The 21,391-nt window shown below is 39.6% G+C and overlaps 1 protein-coding gene across 8 annotated transcripts in view; it reads right to left on the bottom strand.

The window, feature by feature from the left end:
• The window catches only part of KHDRBS2 (KH RNA binding domain containing, signal transduction associated 2), a 650,326-nt gene that overhangs the window by 398,707 nt on the left and 230,228 nt on the right, over positions 1–21,391 (bottom strand). The gene's annotated exons all lie outside the window — the stretch shown is intronic.

Genomic DNA, 21,391 nt, shown 5'->3' with positions numbered 1-21,391 from the left:
TATTGGCTTCAGTAAACATATGTTCCTAAAAGGATAATTTTCCTTTCTTTTAAAAAATGATATGATTTAGTTCTAGGGATTAAGTCCTGAGTATAAACAGGCTGTGGACCAAGGAGATTCATGGGGTCTGTGGGAGAACTTAGGTATCCTCCTCTCTAGGCCTAAAGGCAGTAGAAGTATTCATGATTCCTGTGTTCCTGCTGTTTGTAGGTGAGAACAACCAGAGGCTCATTGTAATCACTGGTATATTGGATTCACTCCTATTACTCCCCTTCCCCATCTCCCAAACTCCACGGCTGTTTGGGCACAGGGAAACCTGTGGATCTCTTCTCTCCTGCAAGTTGGTGATGTGGACTTGAGCCTGCCCATTCCATACAGTAGAACTGCACCTGCTGAACCTGCAGTTCTCTATTTTTGTCCTGTTTGGGGTGCTCACTAAGGGGACAAAATTGGCCCCAGAAACACAGTAATGTATGTGTGGGCAATTTCTTGAAGTTAGTGTACAGTACCCTGTGTATAACTTTTCCTTAATGTGTGTTTTGTGTTAAATTCAGTGGGCAAATGGCAGAGTGCCTCAGCCAGTGACATGTTAATAGCTGGTTGTAAGCTGGTCAGACAAAAATATGCAAATGACAAGGCAGCCTGACTTGTATCACTCTGGTATTCTTCCATAGAGCAAAAGGAATTTATAGTAATTCCACTTAAAGAATGAAGTGGTAGAACGGGCAGTGTTGGAAGGACTGAGCAACTTAGCATATGCTGAGGTGGTTCAAATGACCCCTCAGATGACTAACAAGACAATGTAAACACCTCACCATATGATGTATCCTCAAGATCTCAGAGCACAACAGAATTTAGCCTCACAAAATACCGAGGAGATAGGGAGTATTCTTGTCTTTATTTTACACAAGAGAAAAATGATGCACAGATTAAGTGGCTTGCTCTACATCACAAACAGTCTGTAGCCAACCCAAGTATAGAACCCAGGTAGCCTGACTCTCAGTATTGTACTTTTTACTATAGATCACTGATAGTTCCTCTAAATATCCAAGTGCTGGACACATAAGAGGTACTTGTGTAAATCAACACTATAGATGAATTTCTTTATCAAAAAATATAAAAGGGAGGTGTTTCCCCTTAATACATAATCACCAGCCAAATTAAACACTTATGGACAAACTCTGTTGTCAGCTAAATCTGTGTAGCTGATTTCAGTAGGGTTCACGGGCTTTACTGGAAGTAGAGTTTGGCCCCTAACATTAGTCACAGGAAACACATACATTGAATTTCCCCACAAAGAGAGCTCAGAGAACTGACAGAAAAGCTATACCCTTCATTTGTTTTGGAAGTCCATTCACTAGTCTAAAACCCTCTGATTGTAATGTAATATTGGACACAGAGGTACAATCCCAAAGTAATATGACAATGTGCCTGGAATGTGCCAATACCAGGTTTCGTAAAGTAACATTCCGCTACACTGCCAGCAAACCACATCACTTAGCAAACCTGACAGACTGTCTCTCTTCTCAAGAGTTTGTTCAACAGTTGAGAGGTGCTCAAGCTGGTACTCCCATGGGATATGGAAGAGAGAACTGATACCCTTAATGAGGGATCTTAACTATGGAATTCACTCTTCTGATTGGTCTGAAACAGCCCTAATTGGTTGTTGACCTTTAGAGTATACTGAAAAGTCCAACTATTTGGGCAGGTATCTGGGGAGGTCTGAGGCTCTGGTGGGAGTGTGAGGTTTTTTGGGGTGTTTAGATAAGGAAATTTCAGTTTTAGGGACTTGCTTTCTTTGTGAAGATTGTTGGCTTGCTGCCATTTGTGCCTTTGAGTTCCTTTTCTATTTCTTTATTAAGGGGCGTTGGGCCTGGGTTAGGTGTTCTTTTATTATTTTTCATGTTGAAATAAATGAAAATAAAACAAATATTGGTGACATAAGGAAGAAGGAATAGTAAGGACACGGTTTCAAACCTAACACTGAAGTTTAGAGATATTGTTAAACAATATTTATCCATCAGACTAAATCAACTCCATTTCTGTGTAAATATGCATTCAGGAAATAGACAGGTTTGTATTGTGGCTTTCCAACACACAGCCCTTCTTATGCTGTGTGCGAAGTGAAAGCACACAAGCTCCAGTCCCTGTAGCTATCCTATCTGCTAAGCACAATGGCAGGCAGGATGGCTATGATCGTGTAACAGTGGGCACTTAGAAGAGGTTACTATACAGCCTTTGTGAGCGCAACATGAATTTCTCCTTTAATAGTTGCATCTCACAAGGCATTGCAGAAAGATAAGGTGTGACTATGCACTATTTCTCCCCTTTCAGGGTGTCTACTGGTGCTCAGGGAATTCAGTATGTGGTATAATGGCTGCCCTTAAACTGGTGCACAAGTAGGGGAAGGGCACTCATGCAGGTCAGACAAAATTTGGCCCTCTTTGTTGTCTGAATAGAAAGGAACTGTTGAGAAAAAGCCTATAGATGCTGACCATTTATATTTATACATGTTATAAATTGTCTAATAATTACCTGGAACTGTTATAGCCTAAGGGACTGATCCTGCAGAGGTGAGTTGTAGGCTGCATAAAATATGTACATAGTGGATTTTAAAGACTAGCATTACACTGTGAATAAGTATTAGGGCATGTTTAATTCCATCGACTATATGGTACCATGCAGGCAGACTTAATCCATGTCTTAGACACTCTCTTGAAACACGCATTATACAGTAAGCAACATTTACAGTTAAATAACTTAATTGTATTAAATGTGTGTTCCTTTGCCACAAATTCCCAAATAGTCAAAGTACCATACCAGAAATTCTATTACACTGTTTTCAGTTTTTTTGCAGCAGTTCAAAAAGCTAACAGAATGTTAGGTACCATTAGAAAACAAATAGATAATAAGACAGAAAATATCATAATGCCGCTATATAAAGCCATTGTCTGCCCACATCTTAAATACTGTGTGCAGTTTTGGTTACCCCATCTCAGAAAAGATATATTAGAATTGGAAAAGGTACAGAGAAGGGCAACAAAAATGATTAGGAGTATGGAACAACTTCCATATGAGGAAAGATTAAAAAGAACTGGGATTGTACAGAGAGGACTAAGGGGGGATATGATAGAGATCTATAAAACCATGAATGGCGTGAAGAAAGATAATAAGGGAGTGTTATTTACCCCTTCACATAGCATAAGAACCAGGGGTCACCCAATGAAATTAATAGGCAGCAGATTTAAAACAAACAAAAGGAAGTACTTCCTCACACAACACACAATCAACCTGTTGAATTCATTGCCGGGGATGTTGTGAAGACCAAAAGTATAACTGGGTTCAAAAAAGACTGGCCAAGGGATGCAAACCCATGCTCTGTATATCGCTAAGCTGCTGACTGCCAGATCATGGGAGTGGATGACAGGGGATGGATCATGCAATAATAACCCTGTTCTGTTCATTACTCTGAAGCACCTGGCATTGGCCAGTGTCGGAAAACAGGATACTGGTCCATTGGTCTGATCCAGTATGGCCATTATGTTCTTATTTTGTTATGAGAATACCATGCTGTGAAGAAGAATGCAATCTCCCATAGCGCTCTCCTGCCTGGGATCTCTTCATTTGGGCTTTGAACAGTGACCAGGCGTTAGCCCATGAAAAGGAAAATAGACTTCAACTGAAATACTCCAAGGAGACCTAGGGCCAAATTTATACCTGGTGCAATTCTATTAAGTCAACTACGTCAGAGAAAAATTAGGTACAAGCAACCAAAACAAGAGGCATTAAAACTGCAGTATCTCTAAAAGATTTACTTATGGCAAACATTTTATTATGCATTTTTTATCTTCAGAAATGCTGGGAAGCTCATATTTACAGTGTACTTGAAGAGGATGGTGCAATAATTGCCTGGTTATTTATTAGCTCGCATCAAACACCTAAATCTACAGTGAAAATACATTTTTGGCATAACTCCATGAAACAGATGGTCAGTGACTCTAGACAAACATCTTCCAGAGTACAAGTCCATACGGATATAACATACTATTCCCTCAGTTTTCATTTTAGCTATTTTCTGTCAGAATTTGGTAACAAGTTGTGCCATTTAAATAAATGAATATAAATGAGTCTTAGCATTAAAATAAATTTTCAGGTTACAAATAATTGTGAGTCTCTGATGTATCTTTATTTAGGTAAATTTAATCAAGTCTATCCCAAGGTACATTCCAATAGCTATTTCTCTAGCTCCAGCAGTTCTCAAACTTCATTGCACCATGACCCCCTTCTGACAACTAAAATTACTACACAACCCGAGGAGCAGGGGTGGGGGTGGGGACAAAGCCTGAGACCACCTGACTCCTGCCACACCAGGTGAGGGACCAAAGCCAAAGCTTGAGCCCCACCACCCTGAGCAGAGGAGCTAAAGCCCAAGGGCTTCAGCCCTGGAAGGGGGCCTGTAAGCTGAGCCCCACTGCCCAGGGCTCAAGCCTGAGCCCCGCCACCCAGGGCTTTAGCCTTGACCCTGGGCGGGGGGGCTTGGGCCCCGGGCCCCATCAAGTCTAACACCAGCCCTAGTGACCCCATTAAAACCCAGTCCCGATCGACTTTGGAGTCCCAACCACAGTTTGAGAACCCCTGCTCTATCCTATATATTAATAGATGTGATTCTGCATGTTGGGGGCCAGATTCTGCCATTCTTATTCACATTGTGTAACTACTTGTTGAATACTGTGATTAAAATCAACAGGACTCTGTACAGCATGTTTTTAAAATGAGAAATTGGCTTATCTGCCTGTGTAATAAGAAGGAGGGATGGGGATTCTGATTTTTCTATCAAGGATGTTTTATACATGCTTTTTCTTGTAATGTTTCTGTACATTATTAAACCGTTGCCGTGTTTGACCACAGAGATGGCTTTATTTCAGTGGTGGGGGAAATTAAATAATGCTTCCTGGAGCTGTCCAACATGCAGTGTGTTGTGGCTCTTAACCCCCACCATGTTTGGCCAGCTCAGCCTGCCAGTGCAGGAGGTTAGGAGGCAGGGATGAATGGCTCAGCTTCCTTTTTACCCATTTCAGTACAGAGTCTGCAGTTGTGGCTGGCCCCTATACATGGACATTCAAGGGCAGAAGTCTCCTGTACAACCTTGTACATCCATGCAAATAACAGCTATATCTGGGATTTATCATCACAATCCCATTTTTCACTTTCAGAACTTTTTTGGGATGAAATTTGCCACTTTCAGAAACTTTTTGGGGATGAAATTTGCCAGGCTTGGTCTCTGTCTCTAGGTGTCTTTTTATTAGTATTGGAGTAAAAGATAGCTGAGGTTTGACATTTGATCTAATATGCTTGATTTCATAATCAAATTTTATCTTAGATACATAGATGGATGGTACTGTATCCAGGGCCGGCTCCAGGGTTTTGGCCGCCCCAAGCAGCCAAAAAAAAAAATAAAATAAAATAAAAAGCCGCGATCGCGCTCTGCGGCGGCAATTCGGCAGGAGGTCCTTTGCTCCCAGCGGGAGTGAGGGACTGTCTGCCGAATTGCCGCCGAATAGCTGGACGTGCCGCCCCTTTCCAGATCAGCCGCCCCAAGCACCTGCTTGCCAGGCTGGTGCCTGGAGCCGGCCCTGACTGTATCTAACTTTGCTGGAAACACTGTATTATTTGATAATGTATATGATAATTTAATTAAATATATATGATAATTTAATTAAAGACTATTGCAGTGCACTGTTTTTTGCATTTCATTATTATTAATCATTATACTTGCAACAGAACTTATGCAGAAATCTGCATGTTCAGAGCACTGTACAAACATTTTTATTTTATTATTCAGGTCATGTACATAAAGCAAAGCATTATTTTAATTTGACTGGCATATGCAAACTCATTAATATAGCTCTATGCTACCAGCTTGGAGGAACCTTTCAAAACACTTTATTTAGAACCAATTCTACTTATACTTTATATAATGCATTTTCTGTATACTTCCTGCCAGTTTTGTATTACTGAGGACATATGCATGAAACTTTGATCTTGTTTCTTTAGATCTCAGTTTCCTGTACTACTTCAACAATTGCAATAACAAAATCTATAGTTTTCACAATTTTTCATGATGCACTGACTGCTCTTTAATGACAAACTCTTCAGTAAGGCCTTAGTATTTCTTATGAGGCTCTGTGCATCCTGAACTCACACACCTCCCCTAGCATCTCACAGGATCAAACCCTGAACATCAAAACACATAACCATACAGTGAAATTCTACTGGGTTACAAATTCTGACTGGTGCTGAGCACTTGCAACTGCCACTGAATTCAAATAGGAATTTTGCCTGAGTAAGGGCACAAGATTTGACCAGCAAAGTCAAGATTGCTTTAACAGAATTTAAAAAAAAATATATTTCATATATGTGCGAAATCTATAAAGTAAGAATATAAATAAGAAAAAACTGAACATTAAACTTCAGACATCCAGCAAATAACATACAGTAGAGTGCAGTACAAAATAAGAGAAAGTAGGAAAATTTCATAGTGGATCTATTGCTATTGTCTATGAGGTGAAATGTGGCTTTGCTATATTGCCATAAGCAGGAATAACCCTAGACATTTTGCCAGCCAGGATAGAAAATGTTTTTGCCCTCCCCCCCTTGCCCTGAAGTGGCGGAGTGAAACAGCAGCATGGTGCCCCTTGGAAGCTGGCACCCAGGCTGAATCCATCTTTTCGCTCACCCCTAGAACCAGCCCTGGCCATAGGCCCCAGCTAAGGGACAGCTCATATTTGCACTGCCCCAGGAGCAGATGCAGAACTAGATTGTGACTCAGTCTAGTCCCTAGTTCCCCCACTTGCTCTGGGGAAGGGGCACCAACCCTACATCTTGAAAAGATTGTTTCCACCAGTTTGCTGGCTCAGCTATGCTGGACAGCATATGGCATGGGTGGAGACTGCCACTCCACTCCCTTCCTGACTACTCATGGCCCACTTGTGTAGGATGGGAAGTGGTGGACCCATGCAGGCTACTCGCCCCACACCCTACAATTGCAGTACCAGTGCAGGAGATGAAGGGGTTCCTTACATCCCGTTATTTACTTCAATAGGGGAGTTAACATCTCACTTGATATTAGTATAACTGAATATCTAGCTATATTCTGAATATGTTATGTCACTTGATGTGGAAATATATGATTTCTGTGAAGAATCAATCATTATTTGAAAATGCACATACAAGGAACATGTTTTTTCCATTGTTGTGACCAGGTATACCTGCCCCACACTGGGCCAGAAGGGGTTAATCCCATATTATGGAGTGAGGAAGCCATGCCCCCTTTACACGGCTCAGCATGCTGCAACTGGAACCACAGTATAAAAGGGAGCAGCTCAGCTCAGTCTGCCCCGACCAGAAAGTAGGGTGGACACACATTGCAGGCTCCTGCCTGGGAGCTGTCAGAGCCCCAGACAATGGAGGCCAGGCCTGCTGAGACCCAGGCGAATACCCCATTGTCTGTGGAAGTCCACGATGGGAAGAAGTTGTTGTGAACTTCACCTGTCGACTGTCTCAGGGAACAGAGGACTTGTGGGCTACGGAGCAGGAAGACAGACACTGATCCAGTTGTCCAGTTGTGGTACTGGGGACAGAGGTAGCATGTTTCAAAAGTATCCCTGCTGACCCAGTGGCAGATACGCTCACAGCTGATAGGGCCCTGGGTTAGGACCCAGTGGATTAGGGAGTGCCCTGGTCCCCCTCTCTTATCCACCACTCCTGGGTGGTGGCTCACCCTTCACCCCCTTTGGCCACTAGGCCATACTGCCACTCAAAGATGGTCCTACTAACTCTGGCTGCTAGGCCATACTGCCCTGCACAGAAGGGCGATCCTCCCAACTTTAGCCATTGTGTCATACTGTCCTGAGCTACAGGGCCTCAGAACAAAGGTAGGCTACCAGCCATACTTCATTGCGCGGAAGGGCAGTCCTACTGGCTTTGGACGCTAGGCCTTACTGTCCTGCATGGAAGAGCCATCCTATTAACACTGGCTGTTAGGCCACGCTGCCCTGAATCTAAGGACAGCCTCTCTGACCATTAGTTCATACCATCCTGGTGAGAAGAGTGGTTATTTGGACTTGGCCATAGGATGATAACACCCCAATGGGTAATGGGGTATACCTGCCCTGCAACAATTTTTTTTTAATTTGGCAAGTTGATTGCTTAAAATTATGCACTAATTGCCATTTGGATTAACTTCCCACTTGGATTACCAAAGCAGAAAATATTTTTTTTACCCCATTTGAGTGCAAAAGGATTTGAAAAACAGGGTGGGTTGCAGTTTGGTGGCTGGTGGCATGCTTTCTAGAAATGACATAACTGTGCTTTAGTTAAGCCTTCGATGAGGCAGATAAAACAATGATTCTAGGTCAATATTTGGAAGGAAGAACAAAGCATATTGTACATGACAAATGAGTGGGAGAACATGAGATGGAGCCAAAATGGCTAGATACTCTATAGAATGAGATGAAAACATTGTGCAGGAAAGAAGACTTGCCATATAAACATCAATAATAGCCATAAAGTGAAGAAAAAAGGCTGCTGCTCTAATAATGTGCAATGACGCCATAGCATTTTTCACTTGCAACTCTTCCTTTCAAAGAACAGGATTTGGCTCTCATTGTATAATAGGATTATAGAGTTTATCTCTAGAATGACATTACTGAATGCCTCAATTACATTTAATAACAATCCTATTTTTAACTTAATATTTACTTCATGTTGAGAACACTGCATTCAGCAGTTTTATGTACAGAAAGCAACCCAGTAACAGAGTGTGAAGGGGTCCTGCCTGCACTGGACGGACAATACATTAAAGGTGTAATTTTTAGAGCTAATGAGAGCTCACAGTTCCCATTGGTTTAAACAGAAATTGCACGTGTTCAGCAAAAAGATTATATAAGAAAATTATAACTTAGAATTGTTTCCTTAAACACGAGACCAGTCATGAGGTATATTCTCTCATTGTAGGGATGCTGTGAGGGATGACACATGTTCCATCCAGGAATGATTGGTTTTGTCCTTAGGATAAAAGTAATTAAATTGGTAGAGGCCAATCACTCAGTAGGGGAGGAAAGACTTGGGTAATAACAGCTGGAATCTCCCAGAAAACAAGAAAGATTTTTTCACACTCCTAACCAATATGGCTATGCTGGGAAAACTTATAAGTGTGGCCCAGGCTTGAGAGGCTCCATACTCAGGATAAATGATTAATACCTTGTAGCTCAAAATGTTCTTCACCAGTTTTCCTCATATATTGCAAGGGGGGAAATAACCTCTGAGGGTAATATTCTACAATGAACTCATTGATATAAACACGCACACAAACATTCTTAGCATTTACAGTAACTATTTCTCCTGAATAGCCCATTATAAGCAAAATATTGCAATGTGCTCTACCTTCTAAATCTATGACCCAGTTGTGTAAGCATACGGTTAGATGTATGCTAGCGAGGCTAAAGCTAGTATGCTAAAAACAGCAGTGTGCATGCTCTGGCTCTGGCTGGAGCTCAGATGGCTCTCAAGCCTTGCATTTATTTGTCCATCTACAGATTTTTTGGCCATTGCAACAAATGTTAAAAGAACCTGCCTTTTAAAAAATGTTCAAAGTGATTGGCAAAATTTATCTCTTTTTAATGAAATTGGGGCGCAAAGTGAGAGCTCACTCTGAAGCAGCCAATACCCTTTGCAAGCTCACCAGAATGTTTCTAATAGTTTACTTTCAATAAAAAGTGTCTTGATTTTTAACTAGGTAGATTAAATTACAGCACAATGACCAAAACAAGACAGAATACTCTGTTACTTATGTCCAAGATGAAAAACAAGGTATTTTTAACATGTATAGTATTTAGCAAAGTTAGCACTTTAAAAATATATGGGTATATAACAAATGACCTGGCATTGAGGTGAGAATATACAATGCTCTAACCTGCAACAAAATTGCATTCAGTAAATAACACTGATTTACACTGTCATAGCTGTGGCTTCCCCATTCAAAATTCCCCACAATGACTATTCCATGTCAAATGTATTTCTATATTCTTCTATTTAATCTCCTTCCAAAAAATCACCATCAGAACCATAATGTATTTTCATCATTAGAGTCAGATGAAAAACTGCCTTGTTAAAGTAGATTATTTTACTTAAATATTGCACAACATAAATCTCTTTAATCTTCATTTGAAGCATCTGGAGTCACAGATATTTGCTTCAGATAATAACTTTAATCTTCTTCTTCATGTCTTTTCTTATAAAACATACTAACATCCCATACTTTGCCAATATTTGTGCTTATGTCAGGGAACTGGTATATGCAAGTATAATTTCCACTTGACTTGTTAAATGGTTGTAGATGCAGAGTTTGAATTCTGCCCATTCCCATTCTTACATTTATGCCTATTTCAAGTTTAGAAAAGTTTTCAGATTAAAGGAAGCATAACCTGCTTGTTAGTCTGATTGTATCCCTTTGGCAAATCTAAAACAGATAAATTCCACTGACTCAAGTGAACTATGTGCCAGGTTATGCAAACTCCTCTATTAGTCCTTACTCACTGTGACGGATCTCGGGATAGCCATGGCGGTGAGTTACCTTGTTACCCCCTACATGTAGCAAGATGGAGTCTTGCTCATGTGGCCGGACATCAGCTCCTTAACACCACCAGTGTTTCAGCCAATCAAGCACTCAGCTCTGGGCTATGCCACCCCTTTCTTTGCTTTGCAAGTTAATAATAGGTGTGCTCCAGCCCCCAAGTCCCCTTGAAGCATTCGCCTGTGATAAGAAGTGTCATAAATATAAAGGGAAGGGTAACAACCTTCCTGTATACAGTATTATAAAATCCCTCCTGGCCAGAGGCACCAAAATCCTTTTACCTGTAAAGGGTTAAGAAGCTCAGGTAACATTGCTGACACCAACGGACCAATAAGGGGATAAGATACTTTCAAATCTTGGGGTGGGGGAAGGCTTTCGTTTGTGCTCTTTGTTTTGGTGGTGTTCGCCCTTGGGACTAAGAGGGACCGGACATCAATCCATGTTCTCCAAATCTTTCTGAACAAGTCTCTCATATTTCAAACTTGTAAGTAACAGCCAGGCAAGGCGTATTAGTTTATCTTTGTTTTCCCAACTTGTGAATGTTCCCTTTGCTAGAGGGAGTGGTGTCCCTGTTTTGTTGTAACTTTGAAACTAAGGCTAGAGGGGGTTCCTCTGGTCTCTTTGAATCTGATTACCCTGTAAAATTATTTTCCATCCTAATTTTACAGAGATGATTTTTACCTTTTCTTTTTAATAAAATCCTTCTTTTAAGAACCTGACTGATTTTTTTCATTGTCCAAAGACCCAGGGGTTTGGGTCTTTGATCACTTTGTAACCAATTGGTTAGGATATTATTCTCAAGCCTCCCCAGGAAAGGGGATGTAAGGGCTTAGGGGGATATTTTGGGGGAAGAGGAACTCCAAGTGGTCCTTTCCCTGTTTCTTGTTAAATCACTTGGTGATGGCAGCGTACCAGGTTTTAACCTAAGCTGGTAGAAATAAGCTTAGGGGGCTTTCATGCAGGTCCCCACATCTGTACCCTAGAGTTCAGAGTGGGGAAGGAACCCTGACATGAAGACACTGGCTACTTACAGGAATCCCAGATCCTCTGCTCCCAAAGGAACAATGCACCACAGTATGCCAGTTTTACCTTATATCACCACTCTTCGATAAACACACAGTGCTTGTGAGCACTTATAAGGAAACAAAAGAAGGTTTGTTATAAGAAAGAATAGAGATTCGACTAGAAACAAGAGAGAGTCATGGAAACAGATGGTTACAATACAAAACAAGCTCATAAAATCAGAACTAGGGACTACATTTATTAATAGTTACCTTTCCTATCTAATAAAGTGGATTCCCCCCACTCAAAGTTCAGTCTTTTGCAGAGCTGGTTGGCTTCTCAGGAGCCAGGAACCAATCTTTCATGAAACACCCCTGCTCAACAAGATGTCTCCTCAGTGAATGGATGCCGAGGGTCTTTCTCTACCATGTGATATGATGAATCCGTTTTTTATCTTCATTTCCAGACAAGGCAATCCCCTAGCTCTTATAATATAACATTATGTAACCTCCAAGTTGTTTTGATTTTTATAGGTTATATTTGATGGTTTTCCATTGACTTTTCAAGGGTAAACAGTGAGGTGGCAAAATTTGCAGATGATACAAAACTACTCAAGATAGTTAAGTCCCAGGCAGACTGCAAAGAGCTACAAAAGGATCTCACAAAACTGAGTGATGGGGCAACAAAATGGCAGATGAAATGTAATGTTGATAAATTCAAAGTAATGCACATTGGGAAACATAATCCCAATGATACATATACAATGATGGTGTCTAAATTAGCTGTTACCACTCAAGAAAGAGATCTTGGAGTCATTGTGGATAGTTCTCTGAAATCATCCACACAATGTGCAGCGGCAGTCAAAAAAGTGAACAGAATGTTGGGAATCATCAACAAAGGGATAGATAATAAAAAAGAAACTATCATATTGCCTCTATATAAATCCATGGTATGCCCACACCTTGAGTACTGAGTGCAGATGTGGTCATCCCATCTCAAAAAAGATATATTGGAATTAGAAAAGGGCAACAAAAATGATTAGGGGTATAGAACGGCTTCCATATGAAGAGAGATTAATAAGACTGGGACTTTTCAGCTTGGAAAAGAGGTGACTAAGGAGGGATATGATAGAAGTCTATAAAATCATGAGTGGTATAGAGAAAGTAAATAAGGAGGTGTTATTTATTCCTTCTCATAATACAAGAATAAGGGGCCACCAAATGAAATTAATAGGTAGCAGGTTTAAAACAAACACAAGAAAGTATTTTTTCAGGCAACACACTGTCAACCTCTGGAACTCCTTACCAGATGGTGTTGTGAAGGCCAATACTATAAAGGGGTTCAAAAGGGAGCTAGATATTTTCAGGGAAGATAGGTCCATCAATGCTTATTAGCCATGATGGGCAGGAATGGTGTCCCTAGCCTCTGTTTGCCAGAAGCTGGGATGGGGTGACAGGGCATGGATCACTTGATGATAACCTGTCTGTTCATTCCCGTTGGGGTACCTGCCATTGGCCACTGTCAGAGGACAGGATACTGGGCTTGATGGACCTTTGGTCTGACCCAGTATGGCCGTCCTTATGTTCTTATGTTTTCTGTGTTGTTGCAACGATGGACTGTGTAATACATTACACAATTGGCTAGCTGGGGAGGAGTGTCAACCACCTCCATTTGAATGGCCTGTCATCGAGATATATGATTCTCTGGTGACTCGCTTTCATTCCAAGACCATAAGGCATAGTTTTCAATACAGTTACTTTAGTTCTAAAATATTACCTGTAATCTCATCTTCCAGAGATGATGAGTATCAAGAAACTACAAGCTTTCAATACATGCTATCCTTCATGGATCAATACCATGACAGTGGTGTATTAGGTATACTGGGTCAAGTCAAGACAGGAATTCTTGTAAAGAATAGTGAACCCTTTGGCCATTGACCCCAGTGGGTCTCTGTGTTACATTCAAACAGTCTCAACTATGAGGGACAACATTATCTGACACACAAACTAAATTTTTAAGGGACAAAGTGGCAATAAATACTCTGGTATATTATCCCATCATAGATGTCTCAAGACAAAATAAACCAAATATATCATACATATCAATATGTAACTTTAAATATTATATAACTTTTAAACAGATCATCTGTAAATTAGTGATAAGCAAATCCCAAGAGATTCAGGCTTGCTATTTATCTGCAAAGTCTAATGAATCTAGAACATTATTACAATCTGAAAACATTGTAACACTGCAGTGTAAATGCCAACATATTATGAAGAAGAAGACCTACTTAATGGCAAAAATAGTACCAAATAACAAAGAATCCTCTGCTCTAGGATCCCAAGCTGACAAGTAAGCAATGTCACCACAGAATTACCGAAGAAGCCCATCACTAGAGTGGAGATGAAAGTACTAGCTATATAAAAATGCAAGAATGATCATACCTGGTCAAACTAATGGTCCACCTAGCTCAGTATCCTGTTTTTCAACAGTGGTGAGTGGCAGATGTTTCAGAGAGAATGAACAGAAAAACATCCACTGGCAATGAGTTCCACAGGTTGACTGTGCTGTATGAAGAGGTACTTGCTTGTGTTGTTTTACACTAACTATTAATTTCATTGGGAGACCCCTGGTTCTTCTGCTATGTGAAGGGGTAAATAACACTTCCTTATTCATTTTCCCCACACTATTCATGATTTTATAAACCTCAATCAAATTCTCCCTCCCCTTAGTCCTCTCTTTTTCAAGCTGAACAGTCCCAGTCTTTTTTTACTTATCTTCATATGGAAGCTGTTCCATATCACATCATTTTTGTTGCTCTTCTCTTTACTTTTTCCAATTCTAATATATCTTTTTTGAAATGGGTTGAACAGAAATGCATGCAGTATTCAAGGTGTGGGCATACCACAGATTCATATAGTGGCATTATGATATTTACTGCCTCATTATCTATCCCTTTCCTAATGTTCCTATCTTTTTCTTAGCTTTTTTGATTGCCACTGCAGATTGAACAAATGTTTTCAGAGAATTATCCACAATGATTCCAAGATCTCTTTCTTGAATAGTAACAGCTGATTTAGACCCCATCATTTTGTATGTACAGTTGGGATTATGTTATCTAATGTGCATTACTTTGCATTTATCAACACTGAATTTCATCTGCTATTTTGATGTCCAGTCACCCAGTTTGTGAGATCCCTTCGTAACTCTTTGCAGTCAGCATTTGGTCTTAACTATCTTGAGTAAATTTGAATTGACTGGACACTTTGACACCTCACTGTTTATCCCCTTTCCCAGATCACTTAAGAATATGTTAAATAATGCTGTCTCAGTACCGATCCTTGGGGGATCCTGCTATTTACCTCTCTCCACTGTGAAAATTAACCATTTATTACCCTTTGTTTCCTATCTTTTAACCAGTTACTGATCCATGAGAGAACCTTCACTCTTATCCCATGACTGTTTAATTTGCTTCAGAGTCTTTAGTGAGGGACCTTGTCAAAAGCATTCTGAAAACCCAAGTATCAGGGTTTAGACTAACACATTTATTTGGGCATAAGCTTTCATGGGTAAAAATCCTCACTTCTTCAGATGCTTATTCCCAAATAAATCTGAAAACCAAGTCATTTTGTTGACACCCTCAAAGAAGTCTAATAGATTGGTGAGCCATGATTTCCCTTTACAAAAGCCATGTTGACTCTTCTCCAATGTAATGTGTTCATCTATGTGTCTGATAAGTCTGGTCTTTATTATAGTTGCAACCAATTTGCCTAGTACTGAAGTTAGGTTTACCAACCTATAATTGCCAGGATTGCTTCTGGAGCCTTTTTAAAAAATTGGTGCCATATTATCTATCCTCTAGTCATCTGGTGGAGAGGCTGATTTAAACTATAGGTTAAATACCACAGTGTGACATTGCACCCCATAATGCTTTATGGGAATATGCTTATGGATGTATATGTGACATAATTGGAATATGTTTTATGCTACATATGCCATAACATATCTCTGCAAAGGTTATGTTCTCCTGAATATATTCATCCTATTTGTATGCATGTGTCATTTTTGTATTCTAAGTTATGAATATTGGCTGTGTACTTGTTTGAGTTTAAGTTGCCTTAGTAAAGCATTTGGTCAGCTTCTTGAGAAAGGAATGTGCAAATTAAGTGCCCAATCAAGAAACACTTACTTAACTGACAATGGATCTTGGAAGACTCCAATCCACATAAGAAGTCTTCCTGGAGACATTCAAGATAGCATGTAGGCAGTGGCTGCTGCCTGTAAAAACAGAGTCATGCATGGACATGTGACTTGCCCATGTGACTCCAAAACTCCATCTCAGAGCTGGATTTTGCATAGGGGAGTGGAGGGGGTCTCCACCCACAAAAGAAAGTCTATTTAAGCCTCTGGAAGACCCCTCCATTTTGTCTTCAGCTGGCTCAAGAGATAGCCTCTCCACCCCAAAGGATACCTGAAAAAACTGGAACAAAGAACAGTAACCACGGGGGTGTGAGTGATTGCTGGAACCAGACTAGGAGGAGGCTAGTCTATAAAAGAAACTTACTGGAACATCTCTGAGGGTGAGATTTCATCAGTATTCACTTTCTTACTGTATTAGGTTTAGACTTGAATGTTTTATTTTATTTTGCTTGGTAATTCACTTTGTTCTGTCTGTTATTATTTGGAACCACTTAAATCCTACTTTTTTGTATTTAATAAAATCACTTTTTACTTATTAATTCACCCAGAGTATGTATTAATACCGGGGGGAGGGAGGGGCCAAACAGCTGTGTATATCTCTCTATCAGTATTATAGAGGATGAACATTTATGAGTTTACCCTGTATGTGCTTTATACAGGGTAAAACGGATTTATTTGGGGGTTTGGACCTCAATGAATGTTGGAGACAGGAACACTTCTTAAGCTATTTTCAGTTCAGCCTGCAGCATTTAAGGGACATGGGTCAGACCTGGGTCTGTGTTTGCAGCAGGCAAGCCTGTCTGGCTCAAATAAGGCAAGGTTCTGGAGTCCCAAGCTGGCAGGGAAAATGGGTTAGAAGTAGTCTCAGCACAGCAATTGGCAGTTCCCAAGGGGTTTTCTGTGATCCAACCCATCACACACAATTCTGCAATTTCATATTTGAGTTCCTTCAGAGCTCTTAGGTGAATACTATCTGGTTCTGGTGACCTATTACTGTTTAATTTATCAATTTGTTCCAAAACCTCCTATATCGACATCTCAATCTGGAGCAGTTCCCCAGAGTTGTCACATAAAAAGAATGATTCAGGTGTGGGAATTTCCCTCACATCCCCTGCAGTGAAATGCAAAGAATTCATTTAGCTTCTCTACAACAGCCTTGTCTTCCTTGGGTGTTTTTTTTAGCACCTTGATCATCCACTGGCCTCACTGATTGTTTGGTAGGCTTCCACCTTCTGATGGACTTAAAATATTTTTTGCTGTTAGTTTTTGTGTCCTTAAGTAATTCTGTTTTGCCCAGCCTAATTACACTTTTACACTTGACATGCCAGAGTTTATGCTCCTTTCTAGTTTCCTTGGTAGGGTTTGACTTCCCCTTTTTAAAAATGTCTTTTTGTCTCCCACTGCCTCTTTTACTCTGCTGTTTCACCATGGTGGGATTTTTCAGTCCTCTTACTTTTTTTTTGTATTTGGCGTGTACATTTAGTTTGAACCTCTATTATAGTGTTTTTTTTTTAAATCTATGCAGCTTGCAGGCATTTCACTCTTGTGACTGTTCCTTTTAATTTCCCTTTATCTAAAGTCCTCATTGTTGTGTAGTTCTCCTTTTAGACATTAAATGCTACTGTGGTGGTTTTCTTTAGTAATTTTGCCCCTACAAGGATGTTAAATTTAATTACATTATGGTTGACATGACTGAGTGGTTCAGCTATAGTTACCACTTGGACCAGATCTTGTGCACACTTAGGAATAAATCAAGTTCTCTGCCCTTGTGGGTTCCAGGACTAGCTGCTCCTGGAAGCAGCCATTAATGGTGTCTAGAAATTTTCTCTCTGCATCCCATGCTTCAGTGACGTGTATCCAGTCAACATGGGGATAGTTGAAATCCCCCATTATTATTGGGTTTTCTCTTTTTGTAGCCTCTTTAATCTCCTTGAGCATTTCACAATCACTGTCACCATCCTGGTCAGGTAATCAGTAGTACATTCCTACTGCTATACTCCTATTATTCTGGCATGGCATTTCTATCTATAGGGATTCCATGGTACAGTTTGGTTCATTTAAGATTTTTACTATATTTAACACTATTCTTTCTTTCACATATAGTGCCACTCTCCCACCAGCACAGGCTACTCTGTCATTCCTATATGCTCTGTGCCATTGTATTACCTTGTTCCATTCATTATCATTTTTTCCCCAAGTGGGAAGCAGCCTGCTAGCTTATGTTCTAAGGATGGGCAGGGATTTTTTGTTGGGCATTGTGACATAATGATGATGTGTCACAAACTGCATCATGTTGTGATATAAAATTCTCCTAGTGTGATACAGCTTCATGATATTGTGATGTTATAGTCTGATGAGTATATTTGCAATATTTTTATTTAGATTGGCAGTTCAAACAGAGTTGGTTTAACAAAGTACTTCCCTCTACTCACCTAAAACCCAACCCTCTGGTCATCATGCTTACTGAAATCAAGAATGTCTGAAAAAGCATTTAATTTTACAACATCCAGTGGTGTGTAGCATGATTATCAATGAGATGCAACTCATGTTACAGCCAGTAATTACGTGTCAGAGTCAAATAGACAAACAGTCACACTTCACTTTGAGTTATGACATAAAATGCTGCAGCCCTTTCATTTTAGGCATAAACAATTTCCATTCTGATGCTTTTTCTCAGGCATAGTGATCTGAAAGAGATACAATGAAAAAATATTTCAGGAATGTGCTTAGATTATATTCAGAGATTCAAATATGAATCTTTAAAGACATGATATTGTTTGGTTTTGGGGGATGAGTCCATAAAAGATTAGACTTTCCATATGTGCACCTTTTCCCATCTCTGACAGTAATTGCATGAGATTTTTTTTTATTTAAATCCAGATTACCAGACCTGAAAGATGGATGTAATCACATTTACTGTGTATAGGCAGTGGAGGAAGTTAATGGGTATTGTTTGTTTCACCATGCATATAGAATACAATGAACAAATGTTTCCCTCACATGCTTCTTTTAGCTAGTAGGATAAATGAATAATACTATCCCACTTTTGGTCAAGCCCTGACCCATTTTGCAGATCATTATGCAGACATGCCGAGGCAGTTGTTCTAACACATTTTTGGGGTGTAATGCTCTTCCAGACCTATCGTTCTGCACTCAGGCACTATTCAACTTACAAACAAACATTATTCTATTTTGGTGATAGAAACAAGAGTATCTGAGCTCAAAATTTCTTCTTGGTTTGCTCATTAGAAATCCAAAGGTAAAAAATATTTTATGCATATCTGATAAACATTATCTAAAAAATTATCAAGTTACTACTTTTATTTTTCTTTCTAAATATGATTTTCAAGAATAGTAATTGAGGTAAACTCAGTAGTCTCCAAGTTCCTTACATTCCTGCCCAGCATATACAATCCATAACTGAATTGAAATCAATGATTCATTACCAAAATGGCTTTTTTTTTAGCTAGTAATACTATTTCCCATGTTTCATTATTACTTTCCCATTAAGAAGCATTATGTGTATTTAGGACAAAACCCATTCAACATAACTGGGTGGAGGGGTTGGGAAGGTGGATGTAAGTTTTTGCATTTTTATCTATTTAATATACATCTTGTTATTTACCTTATCATTATAAACTTCTGAGACATAATCATAAGCCTTCAGCTTCAGCTAGCTGGAAAATTCGTAAGTGATAATTTTTCTGGAAGGTTGCTATACTGTGATGAATAACTGATTATTACCAATACAAAAGCAGACTAATTTGTTCTTACATAATATAACAGGAGAGGGGAAAATGAACAGTTGCAACAAAAAGATAATAACTGGTTCAAAATTGTTTATAGCAGGGGATTTACAACAGGTATGCAAGAAAAATGGCGAGAAAGTGTGTTAAATGACATAATTACTCTTAATTTGCATAATCTTAGCCCACTGTATACTCTAATGTTCTGGAAGAATATATGCCATTAAAGAAGAAAAATTCATTTAATGCACTCTGTGTTGCTACTTCTGTTCATGTAAAAGGTTTTTAAGTGCTCTGATGCAAAATGCCAAATGACATACTTCAGAGACAATCAATATTTTTTTCATTTGCTACTAAATGGGAACATGCTTGTGTGTCATTGTTGGTAGATTTGCACATAGATAAATAAGTCTCTTGTATTTTAAAATGATCTCCATCTAAGAAACCTTTACTGTAATGTCTTATTTCTCTATAAGCAGAACACAGTCCCAGTTGACCTGCAAACTAAAGGTAATCAATGTGCCAGTGTCTCCTAGTAAAATTTAGTACAGCATATCTGAAAACAAATCAGGGTCTAAGCAGCAATGACAGTTTATTATGAACCATAAATATCTGTCTACTGTACATAAAATGGTTCCCTGTAACTCAAATTTCTCTGTAGTGCTGGAAAATATAAGCCAGAAAAGCCTTATGGTATTTCACTAAGGAAAATATGTTGAGTTCTTTTCTCTTAAAAGCAGGGTCCACTTTATCAGCTTTTTAATCTTATGCTGTATCATTAGCAATTTTAGCACAATGAGGCAATTACTCTGAGCACCCACTTGTTTTTAAAATGAGCGCGCTCAGCTAATCAGATCAGTTTCCTATAGTTATAACTGAAAATATAATCCCATTATGTATGAAAAAAAATTGCTCCTGGACCAGCTGTTACGTAGAAGATCCAAGTTCCAACCAAAGATGACATTTTTTCACTTACCAGGGCTGTGGTGTCTCAAAATTTCTGTAACTAAATAACATTTGTGGCTTTGTTTTTTAGAACTGAAAATCCTTATCTACATTAATGGGAGCATCCTGCACCGATTTCTATACCAGATTTAACCAACATATGGCATGCAAAATACAGGCCAATAATGGAGACCCAGGAAACCAAGGAGAGCTCCCAAAGAATTTGAAGTCTTCCTGGTGACCCTAATCCAGATCCAGGCAGTGTCATGTGGGTCTCTGGGGACAGAACTGAAGAGATAATTGGCAGGTATCCCCTTTTTACATGCTTGTCTAAAGATGAGCAAAGGGAGTTACAGCTCATCAATAAGTCAAGAAGCTGAACCTTTTCAGAGTAGGCTATATAAGTTGGATTTCAGCTGCAGCTGAACACAGCCTGAAGACGAGGAGGTTGAGGGTGGGATGTGCATTAGGGAGCCACAGCCAGTTCTCTGATCCTGTGTCACCTGGTCTTGGCATGAGGAGGAGCTTTGTATTATGCCACCAGTATAAAGTTTTCAAATTATATTACCCCAGTGGAGTATGAGCTGCACTCTGCCACACTCCTAGCACACCATGTACTCTGGAACAGGATGTAGGGTTGAGGCAGAAATCTCCATGAAGTTCTTTGGCAGAGATTTCTCTACAATTGTTCTGCCAAAAGAATGGGATTTGATCCTTGCAAAATGGTTCAGGGACCAGCCCCAAACTCTGCAGATACCCCATGTATCTGCCCCATCACCTGGCACAGAATAGCTCATTTTAATTTTACAAATAAATGTGGAGCCAAATAAAACTCTTAGTTATGCTAGCATCAATTCAATGTAAC

Source organism: Malaclemys terrapin, chromosome 3, assembly GCF_027887155.1.
Source record: "Malaclemys terrapin pileata isolate rMalTer1 chromosome 3, rMalTer1.hap1, whole genome shotgun sequence".
NCBI classification, from domain to species: Eukaryota; Metazoa; Chordata; order Testudines; family Emydidae; genus Malaclemys; species Malaclemys terrapin.
The sequence above is the reverse complement of the archived record's forward strand: the minus strand, read 5'-3'. Positions and strand labels throughout refer to the sequence as shown.